This window comes from Mustela erminea, chromosome X (assembly GCF_009829155.1).
Source record: "Mustela erminea isolate mMusErm1 chromosome X, mMusErm1.Pri, whole genome shotgun sequence".
Lineage (NCBI taxonomy): Eukaryota > Metazoa > Chordata > Mammalia > Carnivora > Mustelidae > Mustela > Mustela erminea.
The window spans coordinates 24,074,750-24,095,970 of NC_045635.1; the positions used below are offsets into that span (position 1 = coordinate 24,074,750).

A 21,221-nucleotide genomic window follows, 5' to 3' on the forward strand; every position below is an offset into this window, starting at 1 on the left:
TGAGAGAAATCTGAAACACAGATGTAATCCTGACAATCACCAAAATTTAAATGATATTTCAAACCATGAGTCTGTATAATATTGTCAAAACAGTGAGTGTAGGCAGAAAAGTTCAAATACTGAGTCCTGGGGTATTTGAAGTTTAGATGTCTAGCAAAAGATGAACCTGCACAGAGGACCAAGGAGTAGCCAGGGAGTTAGAAGGAAAACTGGAATTGTTTTGGTCCCCACTCTAAATAGAACATGCTTCAAGATGGAAGGTATTATCAATTAATAAATGCTAAGAAGAGCTTGAGTAAGATGAGAACTGACAAAACTGATCATTAGATTTGGCAAGATGCAAAAGACTGTTGACTTTGAGAAGAGTTTCAGTGGAGAAATTGAAAAATTTAAAGAAAAGAAAAGCAAAGGCAAGGAAATAGATGAAGGGAGTACAAGCACCTTTTTCAAGAAGTTTGCTATAAAACAAAACAAACAGCCTAGTAGTTTAGTAAAGAAATAGAACCTAGGCTGTTTGTTTTTAAAATGGGTTACATTATAGTACATGTGAATACTAACAGAAATTTTCCATTAAAGAAGGGGAAATTTGTGATGCAAGAGACAAAGGAGGATTTTTAAACAGATTTTTTTGAATAGATGTGAAGGAAGGGAATCCATTGAGCCAGTAGATAGCTTGGCGTCAGATAATGATAATAATAGCCATCACTTAATATATATCAGATACTGTACCAAATAATTTACATTTATTCACTCATTTAATCCTCAGAATCACCCTATAATCTAGGTTCTCTTATTTCCATTTTATAGGAACAGAAAATGAAATGCAAAGGATTATGCTAGTAAATGGTGGAGTTGGTTTCTAAACCCAGTATATCTGACTCCTTAGTCTACACTTAAACTGTTCTAGAGATTTATTACATGATAGCTGAAGTTAAGGGAATTTTTCACATTTGTCATAACAGCATGAGATAATGCAGTTCCTAGTTTATTTTTCACTGAAATTGAAAGCAAGATTATCATCTGTGATAAGGAGGAATGCGCTAAGGACATTTTGAAGGGGTTAAAAGGTAAGAAATACTTGGTATTCAAGTACAAAAGTTAAAAATGCCATGGAAAAGATTTGAATTACATGCCAGTGCCAAGGAGACTTGGTACTTGAAGATTTTTGTCAGTATTTTGAAGTCAGATGTGTCAGTATGGGAGGCAGCTAATTTCTAGCCACCATTGCTCCAAGGTGTCTCCAGGAAACTATAAGTGGTGGGACTGACAGGCATTCTAAAGGCAGAGAGCATGCCCTCCATCTTCACCTTTATCATCTTATTATGTGGAATGGAGGTGTAATGTCTGGAACTTCACCAGTAGTATCGGACCATGAAGATAAGTACCACACTCTAGGCATTGGTAGAACATTGACCTGGACAGAGTTTACTTCTTGGTGATTTCACTGATGTGTCCAAGCTGTCCTAGACTCTTCTTGCCTGCCGACTTTTCTAGTGGGAGCCAGAAATAAACTTCTGTCTTACTAAGCCTATTTGGGGGAGTCTTTCTTTCTTAGAGACAAACTTATCCATAATTTGTTTCTAAAAGGGGATTGCTAAATGGGCAAACTTAAAAATATGACTTTGGTTTACTGGAGTCAAACAGGTGGTTAGTAGCAAGACTCAGATGTTGCAGAATCTCTGAACATAAGCCACTGTTCTGATGTACACATGGATGGGGGAAATTATTTTAAATATGCTTGAGTTTTTGTTCAGGTAAAGAAAATGGAGAGAAAAAAATATATTCTGCAATTTTTCTTAGTAACAAATGTCAATGTTAAACTTCTCTTTTGGGAACTGCTTCCAGGTAGGTCACTTACTATTCTACAGCTTCAACCAACTCCCATTTTCTTATATACTAAATCCAAGAGCCCTGTTCAGTTAAAAACTGTAACAAATTTTTAGGTTTGTCCAATATTTAATGTATTAACTTTACCACTGTCTCTTATAGGAAATCTAAAACTGGCCTATATATATATTTTTTTCAATGTGTTATATTCTCACAATCTGCTATTTAAAGAGGTACTTCAGTTTCTTGCACTGTAACTGTGAAGAAACTATAGTTAAAAACTGAACAGTGACATATTCGTAGTTTATTTATGAGTCTATCCCATTGCTCTTGGCCCTTGTTTCTTATTTTGCCTTTTTCTTTAAACTCTAAGAGCTAACATCTTGTAGGCATAGCAAGTAGAGACACAGATAGACCTGTGCTGGAACTCATTTAGTCATTTACTAATTCTTTCACCCTTAGTTAGTCCAGATTTCTCTCCAACCCTCAGTTTTTATTCTTAAAATAAGTTGTATTTGTATCCTTTGACCAACATCTCCCCAAATCCCCACCCCTGAGCCTCATGGAAGCCACCATTCTATTCTGTTTTGATGAGTTCCATGTTTTTTTTTTTTTTTACTCCTATTACTTTTATTTTTTATTTTTTTAAATTAATTTATTTTCAGCATAACAGTATGCATTATTTTTTCACCACACCCAGTGCTCCATGCAATCCGTGCCCTCTATAATACCCACCACCTGGCACCCCGACCTCCCACCCCCCTGCCACTTCAGACCCCTCAGATTGTTTTTCAGAGTCCATAGTCTCTCATGATTCACCTCCCCTTCCAATTTCCCCCAACTCCCTTCTCCTCTCTAACTCCCCATGTCCTCCATGCTATTTGTTACACTCCACAAATAAGTGAAACCATATGATAATTGACTCTTCTGCTTGACTGATTTCACTCAGCATAATCTCTTCCAGTCCCGTCCATGTTGCTATAAAAGTTGGGTATTTGTCCTTTCTGATGGAGGCATAATACTCCATAGTGTATATGGACCACATTTTCCTTATCCATTTGTCCGTTGAAGGGCATCTTGGTTCTTTCCATAGTTTGGCAACTGTGGCCATTGCTGCTATAAACATTGGGGTACAGATGGCCCTTCTTTACATGACATCTGTATCTTTGGGGTAAATACCCAGGAATGCAATTGCAGGGTCATAGGGAAGCTCTATTTTTAATTTCTTGAGGAATCTCCACACTGTTCTCCAAAGAGGCTGCACCAACTTGCATTCCCACCAACAGTGTAAGAGGGTTCCCCTTTCTCCACATCCCCTCCAACACATGTTGTTTCCTGTCTTGTTAATTTTGGCCATTCTAACTGGTGTAAGGTGATATCTCAATGTGGTTTTAATTTGAATCTCCCTGAGGGCTAGTGATGATGAACATTTTTTCATGTGTCTGATAGATCTTAAAGTATTTGTCTTTCCCTGTCTGACTTGTTTCTCTTATCATAATGCCATTGAGAGTCTATCCACATTCTCTCAGATGGCTGGATTTCCTTCTTTTAGTGACTAAATAATAGCCCATTGTTTATATGTACTACGTTTTACCTTATACTCATTCATGCTTCTGTCGGTGGATTCTTAAGTTGTTTTCATATCTTTGTGAATAATACTGCAGTGAACATGAAGACATCTTATGGATTTAAAGATTTCTTATTGTTCATACCTTAAATGTATGCGTTGTTATATGTTAATTATATTTCAGTAAAGCTGGGGAGAAATGAGTTGTACTTCAGATTGAATGAGGTAGTTTTGTACAATAACATTTATTTTATCTTGCTGTCTGCTTTTTTTTTTTTTTTTGCTTTAATTCATGCCATGTGCCACCTCTATCATTACCTAGTATTAGCTTAGGTCTTGTATCTTTGTCCCTTCCTCTGTTTTTTATGGTCATTTCTCAAGTCTTCAACCTAGTATTCCTGCTTAGCTATAGTTCTCTACTACCTGCATTGCTGCCTGTTCTCCAGCTGCTCATAGAGGCTCCTCATCTCTTAGAGGGTTTGCCTTCTTACTGCCCCCTGAATACCTTCTGCTTGGACCCATTTCTGTATGTCTTCCCTCCTGCACCATTTTTCTTTCATAGGTGATAATCTGTAGTTCACCAACTTCTCTATGTAACTGCTTTTAAGACTGTGTTTCATATCTTCCCAGAAGTCCTCACTTAGTAGCTTAATCACAGTGGAGATGTCTACTATGATCAAGCTTCTCTGATACATGTATATATTTTATATCATCTTATACTTAAAAATTCTCCAGTTCCTCGTTCATTTTATTTTAAGCTTGTCTTAATTACCCATTAAGGATGTAAAATCTTCATTGTCTTTATGATATATTTATACTATAAAAACTTTTATCCAAATGAAGATAAAATAATTTCTTAGCTATCCCATGTACCATGTTTTACAGTGTTAGAACTATGGGGATAATTTACTAATTGGTTATGTCTCAAATTTCAGATTTAAAAACTATTAAATAAATTAATATTGGTACTAAAGTATCCCAAATATTTTATTTCTTAAACTCTAACAGTCTTAATTACCTTTAAACTTCTTTTTTTTTAAAGATTTTATTTATTTATTTGACAGAGAGAGAGATCACAAGCAGATAGAGAGGCAGAACAGAGAGAGAGGGGAAGCAGGCTCCCTGCTGAGCAGAGAGCCTGATGTGGGCTCTGGGCCCAGGGTCCTGGGATCATGACCTGAGCTGAAGGCAGAGGCTTAGCCCACTGAGATACCCAGGTGCCCCATTACCTTTAAACTTCTTAACCTAGTTTTCTTTTTCTTGTATGTTTCCTTAAAATTCAAATTTTTGTATTACTCTCCATTTGAATACCCGCAGAATTACCTGCACTGCCTTCATGCAGAGTAAGTTTAGAAATTTAATTCCCAACATCTCTCCTTAGCTTTGCTTCTAATTTTTAATTTTGATTTAATTGTAATTACTTTTAAAAATCAACAGGATGCTTGGGTGCCTCAGTTATTAAGCATTTGCCATTTGCCTTCAGCTCAGGTCATGGTTCCAGGGTCCTGGGATCAAGCCCAACATCGGGCTGCCTGCTTCTTCCTCTCCCACTCTCTCTGGTTGTGTTTCCTCTCTCACTGTATCTCTCTCTGTCAAATAAATAAATAAAATCTTAATAAAACACATTGAGAGATGGAGAGGAGAAGTGAGTTGGGGGAAATCAGAGAGGGAGACAAAACATGAGAGACTGTGGACTCTGAGAAACAAACCGAGGGTTTTGGAGGGTGAGGGTGGGGTTTGGGTGAACCTGGTGGTGGGTATTAAGGAGGGCACGTATTGCATGGAGCACTGGTTATGGTGCATAAACAATGAATTTTGGAACACTGAAAAAAAGTAAATTAAAAAAATTAAAAATTTAAAAAAATCAACAGCCATATGTTATAATGTATAAAGTTGATAACCGTCATATGTTATAATGTATAAAGTTAATGAATTTTGGAACACTGAAAAACAAATTAAAAAAATAAATTTAAAAAATCAACAGTCATAAGTTATAATGTATAAAGTTGATTAATTAGTTGTTATTTCTTTATGGTGTATTATAGTCAAACCCATAGCTGGACATTGCATACCTTGATATGTATAAATAATTAAATAAATTTCATATATACTAGAGAGCTAAAATAAAGGAGTAATATGTTAATTAAAACCTTTAGGACATATGGTAAATGAAGAGAAATTGTAAGTTGTATTTTTATATTTTTTGTTGAAGTGAAATTCATGTAATATTAACCATTTTATTTTTTATTTTTCATTTTTTATTTTACTTTTTTTAAAAATATTGTGATTAGTTTACAGTATTATATTAGTTTCAGGTGTACAATGCAGTGATTCATCGGTTCTGTACATTATTCAGTGCTCATTATAATAAGTGTATTTTTAATCCCCTTTATCTTTTTCACCCATCCCTTCCCCTACCTTCCTCTGTCAGTCACCAGTTCTCTATATTTAAGAGTCTGTTTTTTTGTTGTCTCTGTTTTTCTTCATTCATTTGTTTGGTTTCTTCCACATATGAGTCAAGTCCTAGAGTATTTGTCCTTCTCTGACTTATTTCACTCAGCATTTTATCCTCTGGATCTACCCATGTTGCTGCAAATTGCAAGATCTCATTCTTTTTTATGGCTGAGTCATACTCCTTTTTAAAAAAATACTCAGTTAATTAACATATAGTGTATTAGTAATTTTAGAGGTAGAGTTCATTGATTTATCAGTCTTATATAACATCCAGTGCTCATTACATCATGTGCCCTCCTTAATATCCATCACCCAGTTACCCCCTCCCCCATTCCCCCTCCGGCAGCCCTCAGTCAGTTTTCTTTAAGAGTCTCTTATGGTTTGTCTCCCTTTCTGATTTCATCCTGTTTTATTTTTATTTTTTCCTCCCTTCCCCTATGATCCTCTGTTTTGTTTCTTAAATTCCAAATATCAGTGAGATTTCTGTGATTGACTTATCTCACTTACCATAATACCCTCTAGTACCATCCACATCATTGTGAATGGCAAGATTTCATTTTTGATGGCTAAGTAGTATTCCATTGTGTGTGTGTGTGTGTGTGTGTGTGTGTGTGTGTGTGTGTGTGTGTGTGTTTACCTCTTTTTTTATCCATTCATCTGTCGAAGGACATCTGGCCTCTTCCATAGTTTAGTTTGGCTATTGTGGACATTGCTGCTATAAACATGTGAGGTGCACGTGCCCCTTCGGATCCCTACATTTGTATCTCTGGGGTAAATACCCAGTAGTGTGATTACTGGGTCATAGCATAGCTCTATTTTCAACTTTTTGAGGAAACTCCATACTTTTTCCAAGAATGGCTGCACCAGCTTGCATTCCCACCAACAGTGTAGAAGGGTTCCCCTTTCTCCACATCCTCGCCAACATCTGTCGTTTCCTGACTTGTTGATTTTAGCCATGCTGACTGGTGTGAGGTGGTAACTCATTGTGGCTTTGATTTGTATTTCCCTGATGCTGTGTGATGTAGAGCATTTTTTCATGTGTCTTTTGGCCATTTGTATGTTGTCTCTGGAGAAATGTCAGTTCATGTCTTCTGCCCATTTCTTGACTGGGTCATTTGTTCTTTGGGTGTTGAGTTTGTTAAGTTCTTTTTAGATTTTGGATACTAGCCCTTTATCTGATATCTCATTTGTGAATATCTTCTCCCATTCTGTCAGATGTGTTTTGGTTTTGTTGCCTGTTCCCTTTGCTGTGCAAAGGCTTTTTTATCTTTTTTTAAAAAAGATTTTATTTATTTATTTGACAGACAGAGATCACAAGTAGGCAGAGAGGCAGGCAGGGGGGAGGGGGGGAGAAGCAGGCTTCCCGCTGAGTGGAGACCCCCGATGCGGGACTCGATCCCAGGAATCTGGGATCATGACCTGAGCCGAGGGCAGCGGCTCAACCCACTGAGCCACTCAGGCACCCCAAGATTTTTTATCTTGATGAAGTCCCAGTAGTTCAAGTTTCCCTTGCCTTTGGAGACATGTCTAGTAAGAAGTTGCTATGGCTGAGGTCACAGAGGTTGCTCTCTGTGTTCTCCTCAAGGATTTTGATGGATTCCTGTCTCACATTTAGGTCTTGGGCTGGGTCATATTTCATTGTATGGCATACCAATCTTCTGTATCCATTGGTCTATCAATGAACACTTGGGTGGTTTCCGTATCTTGGCTAATGTAAATAATGCTGCAATACAAATAGAGGTGCATGTATATTTTTTAATTAGTGTTTTTGTTTTCTTCTAGTAAATACCCCGTAGTGTGATTACTGGATCATAAGGTAGTTCTATTTTTAATTTTAGGGGGAACTTCCGTACTGTTTTCCACAGTGGCTCTGTCAGTTTTATTCCCACCAGCAGTACCAAAGTTTCCTTTATCTCCACTGCTAACACTTGTTGTTTGTTTTGTTACTGATTTTCACCATTCTGAGAGGTGTGAGGTAATACGTCATTGTGGTTTTGTTGCATTTTCCTGATGATTAGTGATGCTAAACATCTTTTCATGTATCTCTTGGCCATCTGTATGTCTTGCTTGGAAAAATGTCTGCTCATGTCTTCTGGCCATTTTTAATTGGATTATTTTTGTGTGTGTTAAATTGCATACGTTCTTTGTGTATTTTGCATATTAACCCATTATCAGATATATCATTTTGCAAATATCTTTTCCCATTCAGTAGGTTGACTTTTTATTTTGTTCATGATTTCCTTCACTTTTCATAAGCTTTTAATTTGGATGTATTCCCAATAGTTTAATTCTTCTTTTAAAAAATTTTAATTTTAATTCTAGCTAGTTAACATAGAGTTATATTAGTTTCAGATATACAATAGAGTAATTCCATCACTTCCATACATTACTCTGTGCTCAGCCTGACAATCATACTCCTTAATCCCCATCACCTACTTAACCCCTCCTCCCACACCCCTCCTGTCTTATACCCAACAGGTTGTTCTGTATAATTAAGAGTTTGTTTCTTACTTTCTCTCTTTCCCTTTTCTTGTTTGTTTTGTTTCTTAAATTCCACATATGGAATCATGAAATTTATCTTTCTCAGACTGACTTATTTTGCTTAACATTATACTCTTTAGCCCCATCCATGTAATTGCAAATGGCAGGATTTCTGTCTTTTTTTTTATGCCTCAGTAATATTACATTGTATATATACATACTGCACCTTTATCCATTCATTAGTTAGAGGACAGTTGGGTTGCTTTCCTCTTTTGGCTATTGTAAATAATGCTGCTAAAAATGCAATGGTGCATGTATCCCTTTGGATTAGTGTTGGTGTACTCTTTGGGTAAATACCCAGTAGGGCAATTGCTGAATCACAAGTTAGTTCTATTTTTAACTTTTTACAGAACCTCCATTTTATTTTCTACAGTGAATGTACCACTTTGCATTCCCACCAATAGTGCATGAGTGTTCCTTTTTCTCCACATCCTTACCAACACCTATTGTTTCATGTGTTGTTGATTTTAACCATTCTGACATGTGTGAGGTGATACCTCATTGTAAGTTTGATTTTCATTACCCTGATGATAAGTGATGATAAACATCTTTTCATGTGTCTGTTGGCCGTCTTGATGTATTCTTTGGGAAATTATCTGTATGCCTTCTGCCCATTTTTAAACTGGATTATTAGTTTTTTGGGTGTTGAGTTTCATAAGTTCTTTATATATTCTGGTTACTAACCCTTTATCAATTGTTACTTGCAAATATCTTCTTTCATTCTGTAGGTTGCCTTTTAGTTTTATTGATTGCTTACTTTGCAGAAGATTTTTCTTTTGTTGTAGTCCCAATAGTTTGTTTTTGCTTCTGTTTCCCTTGCCTCGGAGACATATCTTGAAAGAAGTTGGCTCAGCCAGTGTCAAAGAAGTTACTGTGTTCTCCTGCAGTATTTTTATAGTTTCAGGTCTCATGGTAAGTTTTTAATCCATTTTGAATATATTTTTGAGTATGGTGTAATGTATTGCAGTTACATTCTTTGGCATGTTCTCCAGTTTTCCTATCACCACTTGTTAAAGATACTGTCTTTTTCACATTGCATATTATTGCCTCCTTTATCATAGATTAATTGACTTTATAATCATGTGGGTTTTTTTGGGTCCCTCTTCTGTTCCACTGATCTGTGTCCATTTTTGTGACAGTACCATACTGTTTTGATTACTACAGTTTTGTAATATAAGTTGAAGTCTGGAATTGTCATACATCTACTCTTGATTTTCTTTTTCAAGATTGCTTTGGCAATTCAGAATCTTTTGTGTTTCAAACAAATTTAGTATTTGAGTTCTGTGAAAAATGTTGTTGGTATTTTGATAGGGATGCATTGAATATGTAGTTTGCATTGGGTAGTATGGACATTTATCATATTTATTCTCCCAGTGCATGAGCAAATGGAAATATCTTTTTATTTGTTGATAAAATCTTCAGTTTCTTTCATCACTGTTTCATAGTTTGTGGACTACAGGTCTTTTACCTTCTTGGTTAATTTTATTTATAGGTATTTGATAATTTGGGGGACAGTTGTAAATGAGATAGTTTTCTTAATTTCTCATTCTGCTACTTCATTATTAGTATATAGAAATGAGATTGATTTCCTTATATTGATGTTGTATACTGTAAATTTACCAAATTCATTTATCAGTTCTACTGGTTTTTTTGTTTGTTTGTTTTTTGTTTTTTTTTTTTTGTTGTTGTTGTTGTTGTTGTTGTTGTTTTTGGTGAAGTCTTTAGGGCTTTCTCTATGCCATCTTCAAAAAGTGAAAGTTTTATTTCTTCTTTACCAATTTAGATACCTTTTATCTCTCTTTGTTTTCTGATTGCTCTGTCTTGTATTGGCAGCATGCATTGAATAAAAGTGGTGAGAGTGGACATCCTTGTTTTGTTCTTGGTCTTAGAGGAAAAGCTCTCAGTTTTTCACATTGTGTATAGTATTAGCTGTGTGTTTTTCATAGATGGCCTTAATTTATATTGAGGCACGTTCTCTCTAAACCTGTTTTATTGAGTTTTTGTGATGAATGGATATTGAATTTTGTCACATGCTTTCCCTATATCTATTAAAATGATCAAATGGTTTTTATCCATTCTCTTGATAGGATGTATCACATTGATTTTTGAATATTGAACCCCTCTTGCATCGCAAGAATAAGTCCCAATTGATGTTGGTAAATGATTTTTTAAACATATGATTGGATTTGTTTTATTAAAATTTTGTTAAGGATTTTTGCATCTTTGTTCATCAGAGATACTGCCTTTAGGATTTTAGGGTGTTTTTTTTTTTTTGATGGTATCTTTATCTGTTTTGGGTACTGGGGTAATGCTGACTTCATAGAATGAATTTAGAAGCTTTTCTTCCTCTTCTATTTTTTTTGGAAAACTTTGAGAGGAGTAAGTATTAACTCTTGATGTGTTTGTTAAAATTCACCTGTGAAGCCATGTGGTCCTGGACTTGTGTTTTGGGGAGCTTTTCATTACTGAATAAAATGTTTCTAGGAATTTATACTTTCTTCTAGGTTTTCTAATTTGTTGTCATATAGTGTTTCATAGTAGTCTCTTATAATCCTTTGTATTTCTGGTGTCCATTTTTACTTCTTCATTTCTGATGTTATTTATTTGAGTCCCCCCTGTTTTTTTTTTTCCCCTTGGTGAGTCTGGCAAGAGGTTTAACAATTTTGTTGATGCTTTCAGAGAACTAGCTCCTGGTTTCATTAACCTGTTCTGCTGTTTTTGTCTTTATTTCATTTATTTTCACTCTGATTTTTATTACCTTCCTTCTGCTGATTTTGGGATTTGTTCATTCTTCTTTTGCTAGCTTCTTTAGGTATAAATTTATTGAGATTTTTCTTGATTTTTCATTTAGGCCAGTATTGCTATAATCTTCACTGTTAGAACATCTTTTGCTGCATTTCAAAGATTTTGGACCATTGTGTTTTCATTTTAATTTGCCTCCATTTTTAAAAAAAATTTTCTCTTTGATTTCTTGGTTGACCATTTCATTGTTTAGTAACATGTTTGGCTTCCATGTATTTTTGTTCTTTTTAGAATTTTTCCTATGGTTGATTTCTAGTTTTATAGGGTTGTATTTAAAAAATATGCATGGTATGATTTCAGTCTTTTTGAATTTGTTGAAACTTATTTTGTGGCCCAACATATGGTCTCTTCTGGAGGACATACCATGTGCACTTGAAAAGAATGTGTATTCTGCTGTCATTGGATGAAATAGTCTAACATTAACCATTTTAAAGAGAACAGTTACATGATATCTTGTGTAAGTTTTATCTTTTACTTGGCTTTTTAACAGCTTTATTGAGGTAGAATTTACATATAATTAAACCCACATAAAACATAAAATGTAATAGCTTTTACTATGTTTACAAATTTGCACCCCCATTACCACAGCTAATTTTAGAAAATTTTCACTAACTGAAAAGGAAACTTCAGATCCTTAATAGTCATTCCTTATTTCCTTATTACAACTAGTTCTAGGCAACTACTGATCTTTCCTTCTCCAAAGATTTGCCTCTTCTAGACATTTCATATAAAAGATAGTGTACAATATATAGCCTCATGGATCTGTCTTCTTCCACTTAGCATAATGTTTTTAAGGTTTATCCGTATTATAGCATGCATGCATTTTACTGCTTTTTTCCTTTCTATCACATAATAATCATCCATGTTGTGGATAGATCACATTATATTTATGCATGCATTAATTGATATTCATCAGATTGTTAGTACTTTTTGGTTATGGTGAATAATGGTGCTATGAAGAGTTTTGGACAAGTTCTAGTTGGAATATATGTTTTGAGTTATCTTAGAAATATGCCTAGGATTGTAATTGCTTCATTGTATGATAACTCTGTATTTAACATTTTGAGGATCTTCCAAACATATTCTGTATTGTTTTTTAATTGGCTTGTCTTTTTGTTGTAGGTTTTAGTTTACTTATATATTTGACCAGTGGATTGTTGTCTGATTTTGTGTATCTCCTGACCTCTTTGTGCTTTGGTTTTATCATTAAATAACAACTTGCTTGCATTTTTTAGGAAATTTACACCATTTGTGAAATAGAAATATGAAAACACTTTGTGATTCTTATAGGTAAACACTTTTTAAAATATAGGTACTGTTATCCTCATGCTTTTACTTTAAGGAAAGGAAAGTTATACATCTAAATAGATTTTTAATTTTACTTTATATATCTTTTATGATGCTGTCTCTGAAAACTTGGCCTTAACTCAAATTTTCCTGTCTCCTTGCTAATCAAGTACAACTGGGCATTCAATTGTGGTAGGCTTTTCCTGCACACATGCATTTATGTATTATGCTAACTCCTTGCTAATTAAATGGCTTTGTGATATAGTTTGTGTTATTTAATTCCATAGGGAATCTGGGGGAAATAGTGTACTTTGCTATGTACAATGGAAATAACCAAAGTGGTACTGTCCACATTGTATGGGGATTGTTCTCAAGTTACTTCTATATGGAATGATGGTTTCTAAAGTTTTCTGTTACAAATTAAGTAAATATTTGGGAAGTTCCTACTTATGTCAGGAAAGTTACTAAGCTAAGTAGAGTAAATGAAAATACTGCTTTGTGGCTTAGTTTGTGTTTTTAAAATGTCAGTGTTATCTTTTGGTATTAGTTGTATTTTGTTATTTATAACACAATTTTTAATCTTTACAAGTAAGAAATGATAGAATTCTAGCACTAAGTTAAAGAAAAGCAGCTTGCTTTTGCTTAGAGTCATCTGAAGGAACCTAACAGTAAAAGGAACATATAAAGAAATCTCTGAGTGGGCAAGAAAGTGTTCTTAAAATATTTAAGTACATGCCTTAATGAGATAACACATACAAGGTGATCTAACCCCACTTTTGACAAAGCACTTTTAGTTATACTGTACCTTTTAGAGTTTAATAGGTTGGTAATTTACAGTAGGACCAGGCTTAGTCTTCATTGTCTTCTTTTCTTTTCCTTTATTCTTTATTTTCTGACCACGCTGATTTAAGTAAAATGAACTATTGACTGATAAGTGCTTGTTCAGATAGAAAAAGTGTGCATTTTCAAATTTAGCAACAACCCATCTTTATCAGAACATCCTAAGAGAGTTGTGCTTGCAAAATGTAAATTTTCCGACCCCTACATCAGAACTCCTGGGTCACAAACTCCTGGGGTGGGGCCCAGGAATGTAATTTTTATCAATCATCCCAAAGTGATTCTGACATATGTTAAATTTTGAGAACCACTGCACTGTACTGTACACCCCACTAATAGTGACTACATTTTACAAAATTGACTTTGTTGTCCTGTTTATCTAAGGCAAGACTTAGATTTGTTACATCATTATGATATAACTATGACAAACTACTTAAAATTGTTTCAGCCTTCACTTTCTTCAGCTATGGAGTTGGTGTTGAGTTTAGTTTTAAGATCATATTTCTGCTCAATTATTAATAGCATTTTTCTTCATTCTCAAAATGATCCTAGTTCAGAATACAAATTATATGGTCACTCCAGTGTGTCTGTGTATTAGTACATAGTACATTAGTACATCTGATAAAACTTACACCGAGTTAACATAGTTAGCAGATCATACATATTAAGTAAATGTTCTTATAAAAATGATATTTTTGAGGAAGCAAGTATGTGTTTATTATGTATCTTAACAGCATACTCTGGATTACCTATTGCTTTAAATATTTGTAAAAATGGATTTTCATGGAAAGAAAGTCACTGATCATTAATTGTTAGCTAGTTTTGTCATCTGTGGCAAAAGGTCCTTAAATTAGGTCTTTTTGGTTTTGTGGTTTTCACTAGCTTGTTCATGCCAGTTGGTATTATCTTGTGCTGAAAGGCATTTTAGAATAGATACTTGGGGGGAAAACATTCAAAAGAAGGATAATAAAAGTTTGCAAAGTGGAACTCTAGCATGACACAAAATATTATCATCTAATAAGCCCCATTATCTACAAAAGAGAATTACAACCTTTTTCTTCTCTTACTAGCTTCTTGATAGAAAACCTCATTATATGCCCTCTCTTTTCTTTCCATTTCCAAGAAACTATGTTTTACAGCAAAGAGAAAGAAGAGTTCAAGGGTTGTTCTTATAGATAGATGAAAAAATCCTAGGCTCTCAACTCTGGTAGACCTATGTTTGAATCGATGTTCAGCCACTTATATGAAGTTAAGTTTCTCAGTAAAATGAAGGCATTATTAGTATTTACTTGATCGTGGTGCTGTGATGATATGAGATAATGCAAATACAGATTTTAGTAGAATGGTTGTGGTTTTATTTATTATCTCATGCCATTATTAGGAAGAATAAAGATGATCTTAAAATTGTGTGGCTATTATATTTGAAGATTGGAAATTGGGGTGTATTTGGCCTATTGTCTTCTGTCTACTCCATTTGGATATTTACTTCTCCATTGTTTAATTGTTGTTCTTCCTTATGAGAAAAAGGGAAAAAAACACCAAGTAACATGGTATAAAGAGAAAAAATAAATCACAGTAACTTAAAATCTAGGGGGGAGAAACTCAGTAATTGATGAGGCCAGGTGACATAGCAGGTGTATAATAGGTTTTTGGAGTTCCTGGTCGTCAACACATGCCAATAAGTGGTTGAGATTTTATGTTCAGAACTTTATTCCAGCTCTTTGAAAAGTACTGGTGGAATTTTGATCAGAATGGCATTAAAAGTACAGATTGCTCTAGGCAATATAGACATTTTAACAATGTTTATTCTTCCGATCCAAGAGCATGGAATGGTCTTCCATCTTTTCTTTCATGAGTGCTCTGTAGTTCCTTGAGTGCAGATACTTTACCTCTTTGGTTATGTTTATTCCAAGGTATCTTATGGTTCTTGGTGCTATAGTAAATGGAATCAATTCTCTAATTTCCCTTTCTGTATTTTCATTGTTAGTGTATAAGAAAGCCACTGATTTCTGTACATTGACTTTGTATCCTGCCACGTTACTGAATTGCTGTATGATTTCTAGTAGTTTGGGGGTGGAGTCTTTTGGGTTTTCATATAAAGAATCATGTCATCTGCGAAGAGAGAGTTTGACTTCTTCGTTGCCAATTTGGATACCTTTCATTTCTTTGTTGTCTGATTGCTGTTGCTAGGACTTCTAATACTATGTTGAACAAGAGTGGTGATAGTGGGCATCCTTGTCGTGTTCCTGATCTCAACGGGAAGGCTGCAAGCTTTTTCCCATTGAGGATGATATATGCTGTGGGTCTTTCATAGATTTTATGAAGTTCAGGAATATTCCCTCTATCCCTATACTTTGAAGCGTTGTAATCAGGAACGGACGCTGTATTTTGTCAAATGTGTTGTCTGCATCAACTGAGAGGACCATGTGGTTCTTCTCTCTTCTCTTATTGATTTGCAAATGTTGAACCATCCTTGTAACCCAGGGATGAATCCCACCTGGTCATGGTGGATAATCTTTTTAATGTACTGTTGGACCCTGTTTGCTAGAATCTTGTTGAAAATCTTAACATCCATATTTATCAGTGATATTGGTCTGAAATTCTCCTTTTTGGTAGGGTCTTTGCCTGGTTTGGGGATCAGGGTAATACTGGCTTCATAGAAAGAGTCTGGAAGTTTTCCTTCTGCTTCAATTTTTTGAAACAGCTTCAGGAGAATAGGTGTTATTTCTTCTTTGAAAGTTTGATAGAATTCCCCAGGGAATCCGTCAGGTCCTGGGCTCTTGTCTTTTGGGAGGTTTTTGATCACTGCTTCAATCTCGTTACTAGAAATCGGTCTATTCAGGTTGTCAGTTTCTTCCTGGTTCAATTTTGGGAGTTTATAGTTTTCCAGGAATGCATCCATTTCTTCTAGGTTGCTTAGTTTATTGGCATATAACTGTTGATAATAACTTCTGATGATTGTTTCTACTTCCTTGGTGTTAGTTGTGATCTCTCCCTTTTCATTCATAATTTTATTAATTTATACTTTCTCTCTTTTCTTTTGGATTAGTGTGGCCAGTGGTTTATCAATCTTATTGATTCTTTCAAAAAACCAGCTTCTAGTTTCATTGATACGTTCTACTGTATCTCAGGTTTCTACCTCATTGATCTCAGCTCTAATCTTGATTATTTCCCCTCTTAGCTGTGGAGTTGGTTTGATTTGTTGTTGGTTCTCCAGATCTTTAAGGTGTAGAGTCAGCTGGTGTATTCTGGATTTTTCAATTTTTTTGAGGGAGGCTTGGATGGCAGAACTTTATTCCATTGCCCTTCTGTAAATATTTTTATTCTACTTCAAATTAAGGCATCATTCTCTGGGTAATGTGAATAATTTTGTGTTCAACATGGAAATAATATTTAAAATAGTATAGCATTTTGGAGCAAAGATACCTTTTTAACAAATGGTGCTGAAACACCTGAACATCCACATGCAAACAAATTTTAGACATAGATCTTCTACTCTTCACAAAACTCAATTCAAAATAGATCACATACCTAAATATTGAATACAAAATTCTAAAACTCCTAAATAAAATCACTGTCAAAAGAGATCTCTCTGTCTTCCCATGCTCATCACATCAGTATTCACAGTAGCCAAGATACCAAAACAATGTGAGTATCCTTTGACAGTGAATGGATAAAAAGGTGTGTGTGTGTGTGTGTGTGTGTGTGTGTGTAAGTAATATTATTCAGTATTTAAAGAGGAGATCCTACCTTATAGAATAATGTGGATGGACCTGGAGGATACCAAGCTAAATAAAATAAGCCACATATAGTGAAAACCCATTTTATCTCACTTAAATATGAAATCTTATGAAAAAAGTCAAACTCATAGTAACATTAGAATAGTGATTACCAGAGGCTAGGATTAGAGGAGAAAAGGGAAATATTAATTAAATGGTATAAACTTTCAGTTATAAGATGAATAAATTCTTGAGACCTAATGTACAGCATGGTTACTGTAATTAATAATATATAGTATTCATGAAATTGCTTACAGTAGATCTTAAATGTTCTCACCACACAGAAGAGAAAGGTAACTATGTGAGGTGTTGGATTTGTTAGTTTGATTGTGGTAATTTTTTCACAATGTATATACATATCAAAACATCATATCATACACCTTAAGTATATACAATCTGTATTTGTCAAAAATTAACTCAAAACCAGCCAAACAGGGAAATCTCCCCCCAAATCCCTGGTAAAATTTCTAGAAGATAACATAGAAGAAAACATAGGTGACCCTTGGGTATGGTGACTATTTTTTTTTGATAAAACATTGAAGGCAGAGTCCGTGAAAGAACTGATTGATAAGCTGGACTTCGTGAAAATAAATATCTGTTCTGCAAAAGACAAGTCAGAAGAGTAAAAAGACGAGGCTCAGACTGGGAGAAAATATTTGAAAAAGATACACCTGATCATGAACTATTATCCAGAATATATGAAGAACTCTAAAAATTCAACAGTAAGAAACCAAACAACTCAATTTAAAAAAATGGGCCCCCCCATCCAAGTACTAACCAAAGTGACTCTTAATCTCACAAAACAAACTGAGGGTTGCTGGGGGGAGAGGGTTTGGGAAAAGGGGGGTGGGGTTATGGACATTGGGGAGGGTATGTGCTTTGGTGAGGGCTGTGAAGTGTATAAACCTGGCGATTCACAGACCTGTACCTCTGGGGATAAAAATATATTATATGTTTATAAAAAATAAAAAATTTTAAAAAATAAAAAAATAAAACGTCAAAAAAAAAAAATGGGCCCAAGACTTGAACAGACATTCTAAAAAGATTTGTAGATGACAAATAATCATTGGAAAAGATGTTTAACAACATATGTCATAGTATAATACAAATTAAAACAATGAGATACCATTACACACCTGTTAGACTGGCCAAAATCCAGAACACTGATGACACCAAATAGTTGGTGAGGCTAAGGGGCAAGAAACGTTCATTCATTTGCTGGTGGGAATGAGAAATGGTACAGCCACTTTGGAAGACAGTTTGGCAGTTTCTTATGGAACCAAATACACTCTTGCCATAAAACTCAGCAATATCACTCCTTGGTATTTACCCCAAAGAGTTGAAAACTTCTGTCCATGCAAAAATGTGCACTTAGATGTGTATATAGTGGCTTTATAATTGCCAGAATCTGGTAGCAACCAAAATGTCCTTCAGTAAGTGAATGGACTAATAAATTGGTACATCCAGACGATGGAATACTGTTTAGCAGTATAAAAAGAAATGAGCTATTGAACCACGAAAAGACATGGAGGAATCTTAAATGCGTATTACTGTATGAAAGAAGCCAGTCTGAAAAGCTACATACTTTACGTTTCCAATGATATGACATTCTGAAAAAGGAAAACCTTAGAGACAAAAAAGGTCAGTGGTTACCAGGGGTTGAGTTGGGATGAGGGATTATTAGGCAGAGCACAGAAGATTTTTAGGGCAGTGAAAATATTATGTGTGCTACTGTAATGTTGTATATGGCATTCTACATTGGTCCAAACCCATAGGATGTACAACACCAAGAATGAACCACCATGTAAACTGTGAACTTGGGCTGATTAAGAAGTTTTGATGTTGGCTCATGAATTGTGAAAATTTACCGCTCTTGTGAGTGGTATTGATAATGGGGGAGGTGATTCATGTGTTGGAGCAGGGGTCATATGGAAAATCTTTGTACGTTTTTCTCAATTTTGTTGTGAACCTAAAAATACTCTTAAAAAATCTTAAAGAAGTAAGTCTGAAGTATCCTCATTAATGTTTATTCAGATACTGCTAATATTTAAAATATAGAAGGAATTTAGAAATAAAATTCTATATGTATTACTTTCGTAAGTGATAATCTTCATGGCTATAATAATGTTGCAAATGCCTGTTTCAGTTTGTGCAAATGATGATGAATTAGAGAAACTTCTCAAGCATGGATTATCTGCTTGGAAATCATACACATGTGGGCTATCTTGAATTATTTTGTGTGAAAATTAAGTGACTACTGTGTAAGCCACACTTCAGTAATGTTTGTGTCCACTGCAATATTTTTCAATGAACAAGCATCCTTATAATGAACATGTTGTTATTATAAGGAAGTTGGCAGTATAAGTGGAACTTTGTGTTTTCTCATTTCATGCTTCCATTTAGATTTAAGATGGTCTTGGTTTCATTTCCAAGTTGTCATGAATTAGCAGTAAATAGGAATCTGCTGGCTTGTGTTAAATTTGCTTTTCACATACCTCTAGGGAAAGCATGGGGAGAATTCAGAACAGTAATCAGTTTTGATTGAGGTTACCTAGATAGAACACTTTCCTTTATCCAAACTTAAAGCCAAAATCTTAACATGTAATCAGAAGGAACCATGTTGATTTCATAACTTATTGAGGGATATATGCTTTGATTAAGGAGTCATAGGGAAAGGAGATGGTGATAATCCCATAGATTAATGATTGTGGAGTTTCAGCAGTTCAGAATTTCATTCAACCCAGAAGACAATTTCTAAGGCTCACTAATCGAGGAAGATCATAGGAACAGGGTTGATTTAAATTATGAATAATGCATAAAATGTAATATGTGGCTAGAAAAACATACTGGCTTTGACTCATGATTAGACATACACGATTAATATCAGGTTTTTCTTTTAGCATTCCTTTTAGATTTTGGAGGTACTGCCTCTAGAGAGTTAAAAAATATTTCTCCCCACCCTTGAAAAATACTAAAGGTGAATGCTCCAAAAGTAGATACATATGCTCCTGATAACTTTGCATTGGGTAATGGGTTTCCACCAACCTGATAGTCAAAACAGTCCAGATTACACTGCAAAAAGAAACAATTCCCAAATATCAGTGGGCTGAAACTAAACAACCAAAGAAGTGTTTGTTTTTGGTTCTGGCAGCCACATCCTTTTTAGGATGGAGATGAGGGATGTGAGATATGCTACATGTTGTCTTCACTCAGACTCAGGCCTGGTAAGACTTCACGAAGTAGAATGCTGCCAGTTACTGTGACAGAAGGAAGGAGAGTGCTTGAAAATCTTTAAATTAAATGTGGTCCTCAAGTGACCTACATCACCTCTTTCCTCAAAGCTTTGACCAGAATTATTCTCAATATCCTACTAATGGAGAGGTGGCAAACAAGTATAATTGTCCCTTATGGTTAGATGGGGGGGAGGGGACCAGCCTAGGAAGGGCGTTAGACATCTCTGCGAAATCCGAGGAACAAGTTAACTGTCTGAGCAAAGGTCCAGGTATTCCACCTTGGCAAACGACATGATTAACCCTAGAGCTGCAGATTCTGAGATCACTTTTGACCTGATTCCCTCTACTCACCCCAAGCTGGCAGCTGTGGCTTTAAAGCATGGATAATGCCTCTGTACTGAATTGAGTATTGGCAGTAAAAGAACTTGTAAGTTACAGTCCTTTCGTGTATCCATGCCAAATTTAATTCATATTGAATGGAATGTATACTCATTTTGTTCTTGGGAAAGAAATGGTAACATAAAAGCTAGTCTACCTATTAAATCAAGGTTTTTTACAAGATTTTTAATTATTGCGCCTGTCCTTCCATAAGCCTGAAACTGATTTTATTTTTTCAGTTGTGATAGGTTTTGATACTTTGAGTGTGGGGAGCACACCAACTGCGCATCATTTTTTTAAAGGAGATTCATGCTTAAGGCAAGAGAAGTACAGCTATCTCTAAAGAATATAGTAACCTAGTTCTTTTGATTACCGTAGGCAAAGAATGCTTGTAGCTTTGTGCCTTGCCTAATCTTGATTGTGCACCCAAATCACCTGGCAAGATTTACATATTTTAACATATTGCTGGCCCTGACTTTCAGAGTTTGCAAGCAAGGAGGTTTAGGGTGAAGCTGA

At 35.1% G+C, this 21,221-nt stretch overlaps 1 protein-coding gene across 2 annotated transcripts in view; it reads left to right on the forward strand.

Moving 5' to 3' along the window:
• The window catches only part of IL1RAPL1 (interleukin 1 receptor accessory protein like 1), a 1,474,879-nt gene that overhangs the window by 288,891 nt on the left and 1,164,767 nt on the right, over positions 1–21,221 (forward strand). The window lies entirely within an intron of this gene.